Genomic DNA, 17886 nt, shown 5'->3' on the forward strand with positions numbered 1-17886 from the left:
CTGCCTAGAAAACAAGCTGCGCAGAAGAAGTTGTTCTTTGGGTGGGAGGGTGGGCTAGTGGAAGGAGGGGGCAATCTCTTTTTTTCCCGGGTGGTAGGGGGATGACAGGAGAAGGGAAGCGGGTGGTGAGAAAGGTACAGAGGGCAGGGTTTGGGGGCTGGGAAGGAAAGGGAAAAGATTAGGGTTTGGGGATGATGAAAGGGCTTTCTACGGGTAAGGATGGCAAAGGGTGGCAGTGACGGAAAGTCAGGCAACCTGTCCTGTCCGTCTTTTTGTATCGTGAATTGGAAAGACTGCAAGGGGGAGGGGAGTTGCTTGCGCCCTAAAGGAGGAGTTATTCAGATTCATTGCAGTGGGCGGCGGCTGCAAAACGCACCATTCTTCTTGTTTTTGCTCTGCAAAGCAGCCTTTTCAAGGGTTGGCTTGGGTGACAAAATGTCTTGTGTAGGCGTGGGTTTGTCTCCCTCTCGCTCTCTCTCCCTAAGATGTGTCCGGCATAGGCCAGGGTGCCACTCGAGGCCCAAACCAATTCTGGTTATCGCTTCTCGGCCTTTTGGCTAAGATCAAGTGTAGTGTTGTTCGAAGAGGTGGTTTAAGCTCCAGGCCACCTTAGTACAATGATACAATGCACACTGGAAGGTTGCGCTTGCTAGTACTCTGGGTGGATAGTATATTCATCTAGAGGAAAACATGGCCCTACCAGGATCGAGGCTATTAGACTGAGTAAGGGTGGGGGGCTATGGTACAACGTGCCCCAGGACTGACGACCCTGGAGTGAGTCTGAGCTTGCTGGCTTGGGACCCCGGCAAGCCTTGGGCTCTGTAGCACACCGTACCTTGCCTTTTCATACTTTTTGAGCATATTACCCTATCCCGGCCTTCTGGCTAGGAAGGGAAATTTTTATAATCCCGGTCGGAGGTCTGGTCAGCTTTGGGCTGAGAAACTAACACCCGGTTGGAGGTCTGGGTCAGCTTCGGCTGAGAAACCAACACCCGGTTGGAGGTCTGGGTCAGCTTCGGCTGAGAAACCAACACCCGGTTGGAGGTCCGGTTAGCCTTGGGCTGAGAAACCAACACCGGTTGACGGTCCGGGCAGTTTCGGCTGCGAAACCAACAACTAGTAGCTCTCTACTCCACTTGGGTAAGATGCCTGGGTGGACGCTGGGAGCAACGACAAGGCTCAACCAGGCTTCGGCTTGGGAGAGCACCGAAGATCCCTGACCCTTGCTGTGGCCTTCTGGCTCGGAGGGACGGGGTTGATTTTTGGGGACCCTCTCCTCACGGTGGGGTCCACACGAATCCTAGCCTTTGCACTGTTTTTGGTGTGACTTCGGTCATGCATTTTTTGTGGTGCTTTGGAAAGCTTCATTAAATCAAAAATCTGTTCTTATCAGTTTAATATCTGATACGTCCCCTATCTGGGGACCATATATTAAATGGATTTTTAGAACAGGGAGATGGAAAAAGAGCTTGCTCTGTCCACTCCACGCATTGACCTGGTATTGCAGTACCTCCAGGAACGGTGCACCCCTTCTTAACCCAGTTTCCAAAAGCAGAACTCAATTCACCTGATTCATATTAGCCCGATTTAATGAATTGGAAGAAAGCATACGTCTTCATATGCACCTCAATTTGGCCCATTCACTTTTCACACTTCCTCCTTTTGTTTTTTATCTTTCACACTTTTGACTTTCTTTATTCATCCAAATAGCAAACTCATCACCACTCAACCTGACCAACTCGGCTATGTCCCCGTGCTGCAGTTCTCTGTCTTATCTAGATCATTTGCAATTGAATGGAATAGATCCCTTTTGGACAAAGTGGATTCACCTGCTGCTGCAGTGACCACAGGTGTGATAAGATCTAGAATTGGCATCTGGTGCGATCTCTCCGCTTCCACTCCAAAGAAAGTTACCTGTTTATTCCTATCATGCATTGGTTTTTGGGGTTTTCTTTGAGTAATGATGATCTCTTTAGTAGTCTGTTGGCGCCCTCTCCTGGAGGAATAGTTTGCTTGCTCTTGGACATTCTAAAAGAGAGGTCATGATAGACATTGAGCTTCTGAGCTCAATTGGGGACAGTCATGGGTGATGAATGTTTGCAACCTACTGCGAAGCCTCATACCGCAATATAAGGAACGTCAAATACTAAGAAAGGGCGGCCTATGAAAGAATTACTACTTTCAATAAGTACACTTAAACGGCTAATTGGGAATAGAAAAACTGTAAAAAGCCCTCTGAGAAAGCCCCCCTCTAACCTTTGATAGTAAGCTTTTCTGTAGTCTGCCTGTTGATGTATTTTCCGTTTGAACTGTGCACAACATGAAGAGACGGAACACTGGCGGCTTGTCACAATGCCCCCCGATGACATCACAATAGCGCTGCTGCCTAGAAAACAAGCTGCGCAGAAGAAGTTGTTCTTTGGGTGGGAGGGTGGGCTAGTGGAAGGAGGGGGCAATCTCTTTTTTTCCCGGGTGGTAGGGGGATGACAGGAGAAGGGAAGCGGGTGGTGAGAAAGGTACAGAGGGCAGGGTTTGGGGGCTGGGAAGGAAAGGGAAAAGATTAGGGTTTGGGGATGATGAAAGGGCTTTCTACGGGTAAGGATGGCAAAGGGTGGCAGTGACGGAAAGTCAGGCAACCTGTCCTGTCCGTCTTTTTGTATCGTGAATTGGAAAGACTGCAAGGGGGAGGGGAGTTGCTTGCGCCCTAAAGGAGGAGTTATTCAGATTCATTGCAGTGGGCGGCGGCTGCAAAACGCACCATTCTTCTTGTTTTTGCTCTGCAAAGCAGCCTTTTCAAGGGTTGGCTTGGGTGACAAAATGTCTTGTGTAGGCGTGGGTTTGTCTCCCTCTCGCTCTCTCTCCCTAAGATGTGTCCGGCATAGGCCAGGGTGCCACTCGAGGCCCAAACCAATTCTGGTTATCGCTTCTCGGCCTTTTGGCTAAGATCAAGTGTAGTATCTGTTCTTATCAGTCCTTTTGGCTAAGATCAAGTGTAGTGTTGTTCGAAGAGGTGGTTTAAGCTCCAGGCCACCTTAGTACAATGATACAATGCACACTGGAAGGTTGCGCTTGCTAGTACTCTGGGTGGATAGTATATTCATCTAGAGGAAAACATGGCCCTACCAGGATCGAGGCTATTAGACTGAGTAAGGGTGGGGGGCTATGGTACAACGTGCCCCAGGACTGACGACCCTGGAGTGAGTCTGAGCTTGCTGGCTTGGGACCCCGGCAAGCCTTGGGCTCTGTAGCACACCGTACCTTGCCTTTTCATACTTTTTGAGCATATTACCCTATCCCGGCCTTCTGGCTAGGAAGGGAAATTTTTATAATCCCGGTCGGAGGTCTGGTCAGCTTTGGGCTGAGAAACTAACACCCGGTTGGAGGTCTGGGTCAGCTTCGGCTGAGAAACCAACACCCGGTTGGAGGTCTGGGTCAGCTTCGGCTGAGAAACCAACACCCGGTTGGAGGTCCGGTTAGCCTTGGGCTGAGAAACCAACACCGGTTGACGGTCCGGGCAGTTTCGGCTGCGAAACCAACAACTAGTAGCTCTCTACTCCACTTGGGTAAGATGCCTGGGTGGACGCTGGGAGCAACGACAAGGCTCAACCAGGCTTCGGCTTGGGGGAGCACCGAAGATCCCTGACCCTTGCTGTGGCCTTCTGGCTCGGAGGGACGGGGTTGATTTTTGGGGACCCTCTCCTCACGGTGGGGTCCACACGAATCCTAGCCTTTGCACTGTTTTTGGTGTGACTTCGGTCATGCATTTTTTGTAGTGCTTTGGAAAGCTTCATTAAATCAAAAAATCTGTTCTTATCAGTTTAATATCTGATACGTCCCCTATCTGGGGACCATATATTAAATGGATTTTTAGAACAGGGAGATGGAAAAAGAGCTTGCTCTGTCCACTCCACGCATTGACCTGGTATTGCAGTACCTCCAGGAACGGTGCACCCCTTCTTAACCCAGTTTCCAAAAGCAGAACTCAATTCACCTGATTCATATTAGCCCGATTTAATGAATTGGAAGAAAGCATACGTCTTCATATGCACCTCAATTTGGCCCATTCACTTTTCACACTTCCTCCTTTTGTTTTTTATCTTTCACACTTTTGACTTTCTTTATTCATCCAAATAGCAAACTCATCACCACTCAACCTGACCAACTCGGCTATGTCCCCGTGCTGCAGTTCTCTGTCTTATCTAGATCATTTGCAATTGAATGGAATAGATCCCTTTTGGACAAAGTGGATTCACCTGCTGCTGCAGTGACCACAGGTGTGATAAGATCTAGAATTGGCATCTGGTGCGATCTCTCCGCTTCCACTCCAAAGAAAGTTACCTGTTTATTCCTATCATGCATTGGTTTTTGGGGTTTTCTTTGAGTAATGATGATCTCTTTAGTAGTCTGTTGGCGCCCTCTCCTGGAGGAATAGTTTGCTTGCTCTTGGACATTCTAAAAGAGAGGTCATGATAGACATTGAGCTTCTGAGCTCAATTGGGGACAGTCATGGGTGATGAATGTTTGCAACCTACTGCGAAGCCTCATACCGCAATATAAGGAACGTCAAATACTAAGAAAGGGCGGCCTATGAAAGAATTACTACTTTCAATAAGTACACTTAAACGGCTAATTGGGAATAGAAAAACTGTAAAAAGCCCTCTGAGAAAGCCCCCCTCTAACCTTTGATAGTAAGCTTTTCTGTAGTCTGCCTGTTGATGTATTTTCCGTTTGAACTGTGCACAACATGAAGAGACGGAACACTGGCGGCTTGTCACAATGCCCCCCGATGACATCACAATAGCGCTGCTGCCTAGAAAACAAGCTGCGCAGAAGAAGTTGTTCTTTGGGTGGGAGGGTGGGCTAGTGGAAGGAGGGGGCAATCTCTTTTTTTCCCGGGTGGTAGGGGGATGACAGGAGAAGGGAAGCGGGTGGTGAGAAAGGTACAGAGGGCAGGGTTTGGGGGCTGGGAAGGAAAGGGAAAAGATTAGGGTTTGGGGATGATGAAAGGGCTTTCTACGGGTAAGGATGGCAAAGGGTGGCAGTGACGGAAAGTCAGGCAACCTGTCCTGTCCGTCTTTTTGTATCGTGAATTGGAAAGACTGCAAGGGGGAGGGGAGTTGCTTGCGCCCTAAAGGAGGAGTTATTCAGATTCATTGCAGTGGGCGGCGGCTGCAAAACGCACCATTCTTCTTGTTTTTGCTCTGCAAAGCAGCCTTTTCAAGGGTTGGCTTGGGTGACAAAATGTCTTGTGTAGGCGTGGGTTTGTCTCCCTCTCGCTCTCTCTCCCTAAGATGTGTCCGGCATAGGCCAGGGTGCCACTCGAGGCCCAAACCAATTCTGGTTATCGCTTCTCGGCCTTTTGGCTAAGATCAAGTGTAGTATCTGTTCTTATCAGTTTAATATCTGATACGTCCCCTATCTGGGGACCATATATTAAATGGATTTTTAGAACAGGGAGATGGAAAAAGAGCTTGCTCTGTCCACTCCACGCATTGACCTGGTATTGCAGTACCTCCAGGAACGGTGCACCCCTTCTTAACCCAGTTTCCAAAAGCAGAACTCAATTCACCTGATTCATATTAGCCCGATTTAATGAATTGGAAGAAAGCATACGTCTTCATATGCACCTCAATTTGGCCCATTCACTTTTCACACTTCCTCCTTTTGTTTTTTATCTTTCACACTTTTGACTTTCTTTATTCATCCAAATAGCAAACTCATCACCACTCAACCTGACCAACTCGGCTATGTCCCCGTGCTGCAGTTCTCTGTCTTATCTAGATCATTTGCAATTGAATGGAATAGATCCCTTTTGGACAAAGTGGATTCACCTGCTGCTGCAGTGACCACAGGTGTGATAAGATCTAGAATTGGCATCTGGTGCGATCTCTCCGCTTCCACTCCAAAGAAAGTTACCTGTTTATTCCTATCATGCATTGGTTTTTGGGGTTTTCTTTGAGTAATGATGATCTCTTTAGTAGTCTGTTGGCGCCCTCTCCTGGAGGAATAGTTTGCTTGCTCTTGGACATTCTAAAAGAGAGGTCATGATAGACATTGAGCTTCTGAGCTCAATTGGGGACAGTCATGGGTGATGAATGTTTGCAACCTACTGCGAAGCCTCATACCGCAATATAAGGAACGTCAAATACTAAGAAAGGGCGGCCTATGAAAGAATTACTACTTTCAATAAGTACACTTAAACGGCTAATTGGGAATAGAAAAACTGTAAAAAGCCCTCTGAGAAAGCCCCCCTCTAACCTTTGATAGTAAGCTTTTCTGTAGTCTGCCTGTTGATGTATTTTCCGTTTGAACTGTGCACAACATGAAGAGACGGAACACTGGCGGCTTGTCACAATGCCCCCCGATGACATCACAATAGCGCTGCTGCCTAGAAAACAAGCTGCGCAGAAGAAGTTGTTCTTTGGGTGGGAGGGTGGGCTAGTGGAAGGAGGGGGCAATCTCTTTTTTTCCCGGGTGGTAGGGGGATGACAGGAGAAGGGAAGCGGGTGGTGAGAAAGGTACAGAGGGCAGGGTTTGGGGGCTGGGAAGGAAAGGGAAAAGATTAGGGTTTGGGGATGATGAAAGGGCTTTCTACGGGTAAGGATGGCAAAGGGTGGCAGTGACGGAAAGTCAGGCAACCTGTCCTGTCCGTCTTTTTGTATCGTGAATTGGAAAGACTGCAAGGGGGAGGGGAGTTGCTTGCGCCCTAAAGGAGGAGTTATTCAGATTCATTGCAGTGGGCGGCGGCTGCAAAACGCACCATTCTTCTTGTTTTTGCTCTGCAAAGCAGCCTTTTCAAGGGTTGGCTTGGGTGACAAAATGTCTTGTGTAGGCGTGGGTTTGTCTCCCTCTCGCTCTCTCTCCCTAAGATGTGTCCGGCATAGGCCAGGGTGCCACTCGAGGCCCAAACCAATTCTGGTTATCGCTTCTCGGCCTTTTGGCTAAGATCAAGTGTAGTATCTGTTCTTATCAGTTTAATATCTGATACGTCCCCTATCTGGGGACCATATATTAAATGGATTTTTAGAACAGGGAGATGGAAAAAGAGCTTGCTCTGTCCACTCCACGCATTGACCTGGTATTGCAGTACCTCCAGGAACGGTGCACCCCTTCTTAACCCAGTTTCCAAAAGCAGAACTCAATTCACCTGATTCATATTAGCCCGATTTAATGAATTGGAAGAAAGCATACGTCTTCATATGCACCTCAATTTGGCCCATTCACTTTTCACACTTCCTCCTTTTGTTTTTTATCTTTCACACTTTTGACTTTCTTTATTCATCCAAATAGCAAACTCATCACCACTCAACCTGACCAACTCGGCTATGTCCCCGTGCTGCAGTTCTCTGTCTTATCTAGATCATTTGCAATTGAATGGAATAGATCCCTTTTGGACAAAGTGGATTCACCTGCTGCTGCAGTGACCACAGGTGTGATAAGATCTAGAATTGGCATCTGGTGCGATCTCTCCGCTTCCACTCCAAAGAAAGTTACCTGTTTATTCCTATCATGCATTGGTTTTTGGGGTTTTCTTTGAGTAATGATGATCTCTTTAGTAGTCTGTTGGCGCCCTCTCCTGGAGGAATAGTTTGCTTGCTCTTGGACATTCTAAAAGAGAGGTCATGATAGACATTGAGCTTCTGAGCTCAATTGGGGACAGTCATGGGTGATGAATGTTTGCAACCTACTGCGAAGCCTCATACCGCAATATAAGGAACGTCAAATACTAAGAAAGGGCGGCCTATGAAAGAATTACTACTTTCAATAAGTACACTTAAACGGCTAATTGGGAATAGAAAAACTGTAAAAAGCCCTCTGAGAAAGCCCCCCTCTAACCTTTGATAGTAAGCTTTTCTGTAGTCTGCCTGTTGATGTATTTTCCGTTTGAACTGTGCACAACATGAAGAGACGGAACACTGGCGGCTTGTCACAATGCCCCCCGATGACATCACAATAGCGCTGCTGCCTAGAAAACAAGCTGCGCAGAAGAAGTTGTTCTTTGGGTGGGAGGGTGGGCTAGTGGAAGGAGGGGGCAATCTCTTTTTTTCCCGGGTGGTAGGGGGATGACAGGAGAAGGGAAGCGGGTGGTGAGAAAGGTACAGAGGGCAGGGTTTGGGGGCTGGGAAGGAAAGGGAAAAGATTAGGGTTTGGGGATGATGAAAGGGCTTTCTACGGGTAAGGATGGCAAAGGGTGGCAGTGACGGAAAGTCAGGCAACCTGTCCTGTCCGTCTTTTTGTATCGTGAATTGGAAAGACTGCAAGGGGGAGGGGAGTTGCTTGCGCCCTAAAGGAGGAGTTATTCAGATTCATTGCAGTGGGCGGCGGCTGCAAAACGCACCATTCTTCTTGTTTTTGCTCTGCAAAGCAGCCTTTTCAAGGGTTGGCTTGGGTGACAAAATGTCTTGTGTAGGCGTGGGTTTGTCTCCCTCTCGCTCTCTCTCCCTAAGATGTGTCCGGCATAGGCCAGGGTGCCACTCGAGGCCCAAACCAATTCTGGTTATCGCTTCTCGGCCTTTTGGCTAAGATCAAGTGTAGTATCTGTTCTTATCAGTTTAATATCTGATACGTCCCCTATCTGGGGACCATATATTAAATGGATTTTTAGAACAGGGAGATGGAAAAAGAGCTTGCTCTGTCCACTCCACGCATTGACCTGGTATTGCAGTACCTCCAGGAACGGTGCACCCCTTCTTAACCCAGTTTCCAAAAGCAGAACTCAATTCACCTGATTCATATTAGCCCGATTTAATGAATTGGAAGAAAGCATACGTCTTCATATGCACCTCAATTTGGCCCATTCACTTTTCACACTTCCTCCTTTTGTTTTTTATCTTTCACACTTTTGACTTTCTTTATTCATCCAAATAGCAAACTCATCACCACTCAACCTGACCAACTCGGCTATGTCCCCGTGCTGCAGTTCTCTGTCTTATCTAGATCATTTGCAATTGAATGGAATAGATCCCTTTTGGACAAAGTGGATTCACCTGCTGCTGCAGTGACCACAGGTGTGATAAGATCTAGAATTGGCATCTGGTGCGATCTCTCCGCTTCCACTCCAAAGAAAGTTACCTGTTTATTCCTATCATGCATTGGTTTTTGGGGTTTTCTTTGAGTAATGATGATCTCTTTAGTAGTCTGTTGGCGCCCTCTCCTGGAGGAATAGTTTGCTTGCTCTTGGACATTCTAAAAGAGAGGTCATGATAGACATTGAGCTTCTGAGCTCAATTGGGGACAGTCATGGGTGATGAATGTTTGCAACCTACTGCGAAGCCTCATACCGCAATATAAGGAACGTCAAATACTAAGAAAGGGCGGCCTATGAAAGAATTACTACTTTCAATAAGTACACTTAAACGGCTAATTGGGAATAGAAAAACTGTAAAAAGCCCTCTGAGAAAGCCCCCCTCTAACCTTTGATAGTAAGCTTTTCTGTAGTCTGCCTGTTGATGTATTTTCCGTTTGAACTGTGCACAACATGAAGAGACGGAACACTGGCGGCTTGTCACAATGCCCCCCGATGACATCACAATAGCGCTGCTGCCTAGAAAACAAGCTGCGCAGAAGAAGTTGTTCTTTGGGTGGGAGGGTGGGCTAGTGGAAGGAGGGGGCAATCTCTTTTTTTCCCGGGTGGTAGGGGGATGACAGGAGAAGGGAAGCGGGTGGTGAGAAAGGTACAGAGGGCAGGGTTTGGGGGCTGGGAAGGAAAGGGAAAAGATTAGGGTTTGGGGATGATGAAAGGGCTTTCTACGGGTAAGGATGGCAAAGGGTGGCAGTGACGGAAAGTCAGGCAACCTGTCCTGTCCGTCTTTTTGTATCGTGAATTGGAAAGACTGCAAGGGGGAGGGGAGTTGCTTGCGCCCTAAAGGAGGAGTTATTCAGATTCATTGCAGTGGGCGGCGGCTGCAAAACGCACCATTCTTCTTGTTTTTGCTCTGCAAAGCAGCCTTTTCAAGGGTTGGCTTGGGTGACAAAATGTCTTGTGTAGGCGTGGGTTTGTCTCCCTCTCGCTCTCTCTCCCTAAGATGTGTCCGGCATAGGCCAGGGTGCCACTCGAGGCCCAAACCAATTCTGGTTATCGCTTCTCGGCCTTTTGGCTAAGATCAAGTGTAGTATCTGTTCTTATCAGTTTAATATCTGATACGTCCCCTATCTGGGGACCATATATTAAATGGATTTTTAGAACAGGGAGATGGAAAAAGAGCTTGCTCTGTCCACTCCACGCATTGACCTGGTATTGCAGTACCTCCAGGAACGGTGCACCCCTTCTTAACCCAGTTTCCAAAAGCAGAACTCAATTCACCTGATTCATATTAGCCCGATTTAATGAATTGGAAGAAAGCATACGTCTTCATATGCACCTCAATTTGGCCCATTCACTTTTCACACTTCCTCCTTTTGTTTTTTATCTTTCACACTTTTGACTTTCTTTATTCATCCAAATAGCAAACTCATCACCACTCAACCTGACCAACTCGGCTATGTCCCCGTGCTGCAGTTCTCTGTCTTATCTAGATCATTTGCAATTGAATGGAATAGATCCCTTTTGGACAAAGTGGATTCACCTGCTGCTGCAGTGACCACAGGTGTGATAAGATCTAGAATTGGCATCTGGTGCGATCTCTCCGCTTCCACTCCAAAGAAAGTTACCTGTTTATTCCTATCATGCATTGGTTTTTGGGGTTTTCTTTGAGTAATGATGATCTCTTTAGTAGTCTGTTGGCGCCCTCTCCTGGAGGAATAGTTTGCTTGCTCTTGGACATTCTAAAAGAGAGGTCATGATAGACATTGAGCTTCTGAGCACAATTGGGGACAGTCATGGGTGATGAATGTTTGCAACCTACTGCGAAGCCTCATACCGCAATATAAGGAACGTCAAATACTAAGAAAGGGCGGCCTATGAAAGAATTACTACTTTCAATAAGTACACTTAAACGGCTAATTGGGAATAGAAAAACTGTAAAAAGCCCTCTGAGAAAGCCCCCCTCTAACCTTTGATAGTAAGCTTTTCTGTAGTCTGCCTGTTGATGTATTTTCCGTTTGAACTGTGCACAACATGAAGAGACGGAACACTGGCGGCTTGTCACAATGCCCCCCGATGACATCACAATAGCGCTGCTGCCTAGAAAACAAGCTGCGCAGAAGAAGTTGTTCTTTGGGTGGGAGGGTGGGCTAGTGGAAGGAGGGGGCAATCTCTTTTTTTCCCGGGTGGTAGGGGGATGACAGGAGAAGGGAAGCGGGTGGTGAGAAAGGTACAGAGGGCAGGGTTTGGGGGCTGGGAAGGAAAGGGAAAAGATTAGGGTTTGGGGATGATGAAAGGGCTTTCTACGGGTAAGGATGGCAAAGGGTGGCAGTGACGGAAAGTCAGGCAACCTGTCCTGTCCGTCTTTTTGTATCGTGAATTGGAAAGACTGCAAGGGGGAGGGGAGTTGCTTGCGCCCTAAAGGAGGAGTTATTCAGATTCATTGCAGTGGGCGGCGGCTGCAAAACGCACCATTCTTCTTGTTTTTGCTCTGCAAAGCAGCCTTTTCAAGGGTTGGCTTGGGTGACAAAATGTCTTGTGTAGGCGTGGGTTTGTCTCCCTCTCGCTCTCTCTCCCTAAGATGTGTCCGGCATAGGCCAGGGTGCCACTCGAGGCCCAAACCAATTCTGGTTATCGCTTCTCGGCCTTTTGGCTAAGATCAAGTGTAGTATCTGTTCTTATCAGTTTAATATCTGATACGTCCCCTATCTGGGGACCATATATTAAATGGATTTTTAGAACAGGGAGATGGAAAAAGAGCTTGCTCTGTCCACTCCACGCATTGACCTGGTATTGCAGTACCTCCAGGAACGGTGCACCCCTTCTTAACCCAGTTTCCAAAAGCAGAACTCAATTCACCTGATTCATATTAGCCCGATTTAATGAATTGGAAGAAAGCATACGTCTTCATATGCACCTCAATTTGGCCCATTCACTTTTCACACTTCCTCCTTTTGTTTTTTATCTTTCACACTTTTGACTTTCTTTATTCATCCAAATAGCAAACTCATCACCACTCAACCTGACCAACTCGGCTATGTCCCCGTGCTGCAGTTCTCTGTCTTATCTAGATCATTTGCAATTGAATGGAATAGATCCCTTTTGGACAAAGTGGATTCACCTGCTGCTGCAGTGACCACAGGTGTGATAAGATCTAGAATTGGCATCTGGTGCGATCTCTCCGCTTCCACTCCAAAGAAAGTTACCTGTTTATTCCTATCATGCATTGGTTTTTGGGGTTTTCTTTGAGTAATGATGATCTCTTTAGTAGTCTGTTGGCGCCCTCTCCTGGAGGAATAGTTTGCTTGCTCTTGGACATTCTAAAAGAGAGGTCATGATAGACATTGAGCTTCTGAGCTCAATTGGGGACAGTCATGGGTGATGAATGTTTGCAACCTACTGCGAAGCCTCATACCGCAATATAAGGAACGTCAAATACTAAGAAAGGGCGGCCTATGAAAGAATTACTACTTTCAATAAGTACACTTAAACGGCTAATTGGGAATAGAAAAACTGTAAAAAGCCCTCTGAGAAAGCCCCCCTCTAACCTTTGATAGTAAGCTTTTCTGTAGTCTGCCTGTTGATGTATTTTCCGTTTGAACTGTGCACAACATGAAGAGACGGAACACTGGCGGCTTGTCACAATGCCCCCCGATGACATCACAATAGCGCTGCTGCCTAGAAAACAAGCTGCGCAGAAGAAGTTGTTCTTTGGGTGGGAGGGTGGGCTAGTGGAAGGAGGGGGCAATCTCTTTTTTTCCCGGGTGGTAGGGGGATGACAGGAGAAGGGAAGCGGGTGGTGAGAAAGGTACAGAGGGCAGGGTTTGGGGGCTGGGAAGGAAAGGGAAAAGATTAGGGTTTGGGGATGATGAAAGGGCTTTCTACGGGTAAGGATGGCAAAGGGTGGCAGTGACGGAAAGTCAGGCAACCTGTCCTGTCCGTCTTTTTGTATCGTGAATTGGAAAGACTGCAAGGGGGAGGGGAGTTGCTTGCGCCCTAAAGGAGGAGTTATTCAGATTCATTGCAGTGGGCGGCGGCTGCAAAACGCACCATTCTTCTTGTTTTTGCTCTGCAAAGCAGCCTTTTCAAGGGTTGGCTTGGGTGACAAAATGTCTTGTGTAGGCGTGGGTTTGTCTCCCTCTCGCTCTCTCTCCCTAAGATGTGTCCGGCATAGGCCAGGGTGCCACTCGAGGCCCAAACCAATTCTGGTTATCGCTTCTCGGCCTTTTGGCTAAGATCAAGTGTAGTATCTGTTCTTATCAGTTTAATATCTGATACGTCCCCTATCTGGGGACCATATATTAAATGGATTTTTAGAACAGGGAGATGGAAAAAGAGCTTGCTCTGTCCACTCCACGCATTGACCTGGTATTGCAGTACCTCCAGGAACGGTGCACCCCTTCTTAACCCAGTTTCCAAAAGCAGAACTCAATTCACCTGATTCATATTAGCCCGATTTAATGAATTGGAAGAAAGCATACGTCTTCATATGCACCTCAATTTGGCCCATTCACTTTTCACACTTCCTCCTTTTGTTTTTTATCTTTCACACTTTTGACTTTCTTTATTCATCCAAATAGCAAACTCATCACCACTCAACCTGACCAACTCGGCTATGTCCCCGTGCTGCAGTTCTCTGTCTTATCTAGATCATTTGCAATTGAATGGAATAGATCCCTTTTGGACAAAGTGGATTCACCTGCTGCTGCAGTGACCACAGGTGTGATAAGATCTAGAATTGGCATCTGGTGCGATCTCTCTGCTTCCACTCCAAAGAAAGTTACCTGTTTATTCCTATCATGCATTGGTTTTTGGGGTTTTCTTTGAGTAATGATGATCTCTTTAGTAGTCTGTTGGCGCCCTCTCCTGGAGGAATAGTTTGCTTGCTCTTGGACATTCTAAAAGAGAGGTCATGATAGACATTGAGCTTCTGAGCACAATTGGGGACAGTCATGGGTGATGAATGTTTGCAACCTACTGCGAAGCCTCATACCGCAATATAAGGAACGTCAAATACTAAGAAAGGGCGGCCTATGAAAGAATTACTACTTTCAATAAGTACACTTAAACGGCTAATTGGGAATAGAAAAACTGTAAAAAGCCCTCTGAGAAAGCCCCCCTCTAACCTTTGATAGTAAGCTTTTCTGTAGTCTGCCTGTTGATGTATTTTCCGTTTGAACTGTGCACAACATGAAGAGACGGAACACTGGCGGCTTGTCACAATGCCCCCCGATGACATCACAATAGCGCTGCTGCCTAGAAAACAAGCTGCGCAGAAGAAGTTGTTCTTTGGGTGGGAGGGTGGGCTAGTGGAAGGAGGGGGCAATCTCTTTTTTTCCCGGGTGGTAGGGGGATGACAGGAGAAGGGAAGCGGGTGGTGAGAAAGGTACAGAGGGCAGGGTTTGGGGGCTGGGAAGGAAAGGGAAAAGATTAGGGTTTGGGGATGATGAAAGGGCTTTCTACGGGTAAGGATGGCAAAGGGTGGCAGTGACGGAAAGTCAGGCAACCTGTCCTGTCCGTCTTTTTGTATCGTGAATTGGAAAGACTGCAAGGGGGAGGGGAGTTGCTTGCGCCCTAAAGGAGGAGTTATTCAGATTCATTGCAGTGGGCGGCGGCTGCAAAACGCACCATTCTTCTTGTTTTTGCTCTGCAAAGCAGCCTTTTCAAGGGTTGGCTTGGGTGACAAAATGTCTTGTGTAGGCGTGGGTTTGTCTCCCTCTCGCTCTCTCTCCCTAAGATGTGTCCGGCATAGGCCAGGGTGCCACTCGAGGCCCAAACCAATTCTGGTTATCGCTTCTCGGCCTTTTGGCTAAGATCAAGTGTAGTATCTGTTCTTATCAGTTTAATATCTGATACGTCCCCTATCTGGGGACCATATATTAAATGGATTTTTAGAACAGGGAGATGGAAAAAGAGCTTGCTCTGTCCACTCCACGCATTGACCTGGTATTGCAGTACCTCCAGGAACGGTGCACCCCTTCTTAACCCAGTTTCCAAAAGCAGAACTCAATTCACCTGATTCATATTAGCCCGATTTAATGAATTGGAAGAAAGCATACGTCTTCATATGCACCTCAATTTGGCCCATTCACTTTTCACACTTCCTCCTTTTGTTTTTTATCTTTCACACTTTTGACTTTCTTTATTCATCCAAATAGCAAACTCATCACCACTCAACCTGACCAACTCGGCTATGTCCCCGTGCTGCAGTTCTCTGTCTTATCTAGATCATTTGCAATTGAATGGAATAGATCCCTTTTGGACAAAGTGGATTCACCTGCTGCTGCAGTGACCACAGGTGTGATAAGATCTAGAATTGGCATCTGGTGCGATCTCTCCGCTTCCACTCCAAAGAAAGTTACCTGTTTATTCCTATCATGCATTGGTTTTTGGGGTTTTCTTTGAGTAATGATGATCTCTTTAGTAGTCTGTTGGCGCCCTCTCCTGGAGGAATAGTTTGCTTGCTCTTGGACATTCTAAAAGAGAGGTCATGATAGACATTGAGCTTCTGAGCTCAATTGGGGACAGTCATGGGTGATGAATGTTTGCAACCTACTGCGAAGCCTCATACCGCAATATAAGGAACGTCAAATACTAAGAAAGGGCGGCCTATGAAAGAATTACTACTTTCAATAAGTACACTTAAACGGCTAATTGGGAATAGAAAAACTGTAAAAAGCCCTCTGAGAAAGCCCCCCTCTAACCTTTGATAGTAAGCTTTTCTGTAGTCTGCCTGTTGATGTATTTTCCGTTTGAACTGTGCACAACATGAAGAGACGGAACACTGGCGGCTTGTCACAATGCCCCCCGATGACATCACAATAGCGCTGCTGCCTAGAAAACAAGCTGCGCAGAAGAAGTTGTTCTTTGGGTGGGAGGGTGGGCTAGTGGAAGGAGGGGGCAATCTCTTTTTTTCCCGGGTGGTAGGGGGATGACAGGAGAAGGGAAGCGGGTGGTGAGAAAGGTACAGAGGGCAGGGTTTGGGGACTGGGAAGGAAAGGGAAAAGATTAGGGTTTGGGGATGATGAAAGGGCTTTCTACGGGTAAGGATGGCAAAGGGTGGCAGTGACGGAAAGTCAGGCAACCTGTCCTGTCCGTCTTTTTGTATCGTGAATTGGAAAGACTGCAAGGGGGAGGGGAGTTGCTTGCGCCCTAAAGGAGGAGTTATTCAGATTCATTGCAGTGGGCGGCGGCTGCAAAACGCACCATTCTTCTTGTTTTTGCTCTGCAAAGCAGCCTTTTCAAGGGTTGGCTTGGGTGACAAAATGTCTTGTGTAGGCGTGGGTTTGTCTCCCTCTCGCTCTCTCTCCCTAAGATGTGTCCGGCATAGGCCAGGGTGCCACTCGAGGCCCAAACCAATTCTGGTTATCGCTTCTCGGCCTTTTGGCTAAGATCAAGTGTAGTATCTGTTCTTATCAGTTTAATATCTGATACGTCCCCTATCTGGGGACCATATATTAAATGGATTTTTAGAACAGGGAGATGGAAAAAGAGCTTGCTCTGTCCACTCCACGCATTGACCTGGTATTGCAGTACCTCCAGGAACGGTGCACCCCTTCTTAACCCAGTTTCCAAAAGCAGAACTCAATTCACCTGATTCATATTAGCCCGATTTAATGAATTGGAAGAAAGCATACGTCTTCATATGCACCTCAATTTGGCCCATTCACTTTTCACACTTCCTCCTTTTGTTTTTTATCTTTCACACTTTTGACTTTCTTTATTCATCCAAATAGCAAACTCATCACCACTCAACCTGACCAACTCGGCTATGTCCCCGTGCTGCAGTTCTCTGTCTTATCTAGATCATTTGCAATTGAATGGAATAGATCCCTTTTGGACAAAGTGGATTCACCTGCTGCTGCAGTGACCACAGGTGTGATAAGATCTAGAATTGGCATCTGGTGCGATCTCTCCGCTTCCACTCCAAAGAAAGTTACCTGTTTATTCCTATCATGCATTGGTTTTTGGGGTTTTCTTTGAGTAATGATGATCTCTTTAGTAGTCTGTTGGCGCCCTCTCCTGGAGGAATAGTTTGCTTGCTCTTGGACATTCTAAAAGAGAGGTCATGATAGACATTGAGCTTCTGAGCTCAATTGGGGACAGTCATGGGTGATGAATGTTTGCAACCTACTGCGAAGCCTCATACCGCAATATAAGGAACGTCAAATACTAAGAAAGGGCGGCCTATGAAAGAATTACTACTTTCAATAAGTACACTTAAACGGCTAATTGGGAATAGAAAAACTGTAAAAAGCCCTCTGAGAAAGCCCCCCTCTAACCTTTGATAGTAAGCTTTTCTGTAGTCTGCCTGTTGATGTATTTTCCGTTTGAACTGTGCACAACATGAAGAGACGGAACACTGGCGGCTTGTCACAATGCCCCCCGATGACATCACAATAGCGCTGCTGCCTAGAAAACAAGCTGCGCAGAAGAAGTTGTTCTTTGGGTGGGAGGGTGGGCTAGTGGAAGGAGGGGGCAATCTCTTTTTTTCCCGGGTGGTAGGGGGATGACAGGAGAAGGGAAGCGGGTGGTGAGAAAGGTACAGAGGGCAGGGTTTGGGGGCTGGGAAGGAAAGGGAAAAGATTAGGGTTTGGGGATGATGAAAGGGCTTTCTACGGGTAAGGATGGCAAAGGGTGGCAGTGACGGAAAGTCAGGCAACCTGTCCTGTCCGTCTTTTTGTATCGTGAATTGGAAAGACTGCAAGGGGGAGGGGAGTTGCTTGCGCCCTAAAGGAGGAGTTATTCAGATTCATTGCAGTGGGCGGCGGCTGCAAAACGCACCATTCTTCTTGTTTTTGCTCTGCAAAGCAGCCTTTTCAAGGGTTGGCTTGGGTGACAAAATGTCTTGTGTAGGCGTGGGT

At 47.0% G+C, this 17886-nt stretch overlaps 10 non-coding genes and 1 pseudogene across 10 annotated transcripts; all 11 read left to right on the forward strand.

Annotated features, from left to right (window-relative positions):
- The first annotated feature begins 1339 nt into the window (after positions 1–1339).
- On the forward strand, positions 1340–1532 carry LOC142267438 (U2 spliceosomal RNA). Its single transcript, XR_012733333.1, has one exon. It is a non-coding gene; the product is annotated as a U2 spliceosomal RNA (small nuclear RNA).
- A 1387-nt stretch (positions 1533–2919) lies between these two features.
- LOC142267503 (U2 spliceosomal RNA) lies at positions 2920–3077 on the forward strand (annotated as a pseudogene).
- A 681-nt stretch (positions 3078–3758) lies between these two features.
- Positions 3759–3956, forward strand: LOC142267481 (U2 spliceosomal RNA). Its single transcript, XR_012733372.1, has one exon. It is a non-coding gene; the product is annotated as a U2 spliceosomal RNA (small nuclear RNA).
- A 1387-nt stretch (positions 3957–5343) lies between these two features.
- LOC142267523 (U2 spliceosomal RNA) lies at positions 5344–5534 on the forward strand. The gene has a single exon (XR_012733392.1). It is a non-coding gene; the product is annotated as a U2 spliceosomal RNA (small nuclear RNA).
- Positions 5535–6921: 1387 nt separating this feature from the next.
- On the forward strand, positions 6922–7112 carry LOC142267524 (U2 spliceosomal RNA). Its single transcript, XR_012733393.1, has one exon. It is a non-coding gene; the product is annotated as a U2 spliceosomal RNA (small nuclear RNA).
- A 1387-nt stretch (positions 7113–8499) lies between these two features.
- LOC142267525 (U2 spliceosomal RNA) lies at positions 8500–8690 on the forward strand. The gene has a single exon (XR_012733394.1). It is a non-coding gene; the product is annotated as a U2 spliceosomal RNA (small nuclear RNA).
- Positions 8691–10077: 1387 nt separating this feature from the next.
- On the forward strand, positions 10078–10268 carry LOC142267526 (U2 spliceosomal RNA). Its single transcript, XR_012733395.1, has one exon. It is a non-coding gene; the product is annotated as a U2 spliceosomal RNA (small nuclear RNA).
- Positions 10269–11655: 1387 nt separating this feature from the next.
- Positions 11656–11846, forward strand: LOC142267527 (U2 spliceosomal RNA). Its single transcript, XR_012733396.1, has one exon. It is a non-coding gene; the product is annotated as a U2 spliceosomal RNA (small nuclear RNA).
- A 1387-nt stretch (positions 11847–13233) lies between these two features.
- LOC142267530 (U2 spliceosomal RNA) lies at positions 13234–13424 on the forward strand. Its single transcript, XR_012733398.1, has one exon. It is a non-coding gene; the product is annotated as a U2 spliceosomal RNA (small nuclear RNA).
- Positions 13425–14811: 1387 nt separating this feature from the next.
- On the forward strand, positions 14812–15002 carry LOC142267531 (U2 spliceosomal RNA). The gene has a single exon (XR_012733399.1). It is a non-coding gene; the product is annotated as a U2 spliceosomal RNA (small nuclear RNA).
- Positions 15003–16389: 1387 nt separating this feature from the next.
- Positions 16390–16580, forward strand: LOC142267532 (U2 spliceosomal RNA). The gene has a single exon (XR_012733400.1). It is a non-coding gene; the product is annotated as a U2 spliceosomal RNA (small nuclear RNA).
- Positions 16581–17886: the final 1306 nt, after the last annotated feature.

Source organism: Anomaloglossus baeobatrachus, unplaced genomic scaffold, assembly GCF_048569485.1.
Source record: "Anomaloglossus baeobatrachus isolate aAnoBae1 unplaced genomic scaffold, aAnoBae1.hap1 Scaffold_295, whole genome shotgun sequence".
NCBI lineage: Eukaryota > Metazoa > Chordata > Amphibia > Anura > Aromobatidae > Anomaloglossus > Anomaloglossus baeobatrachus.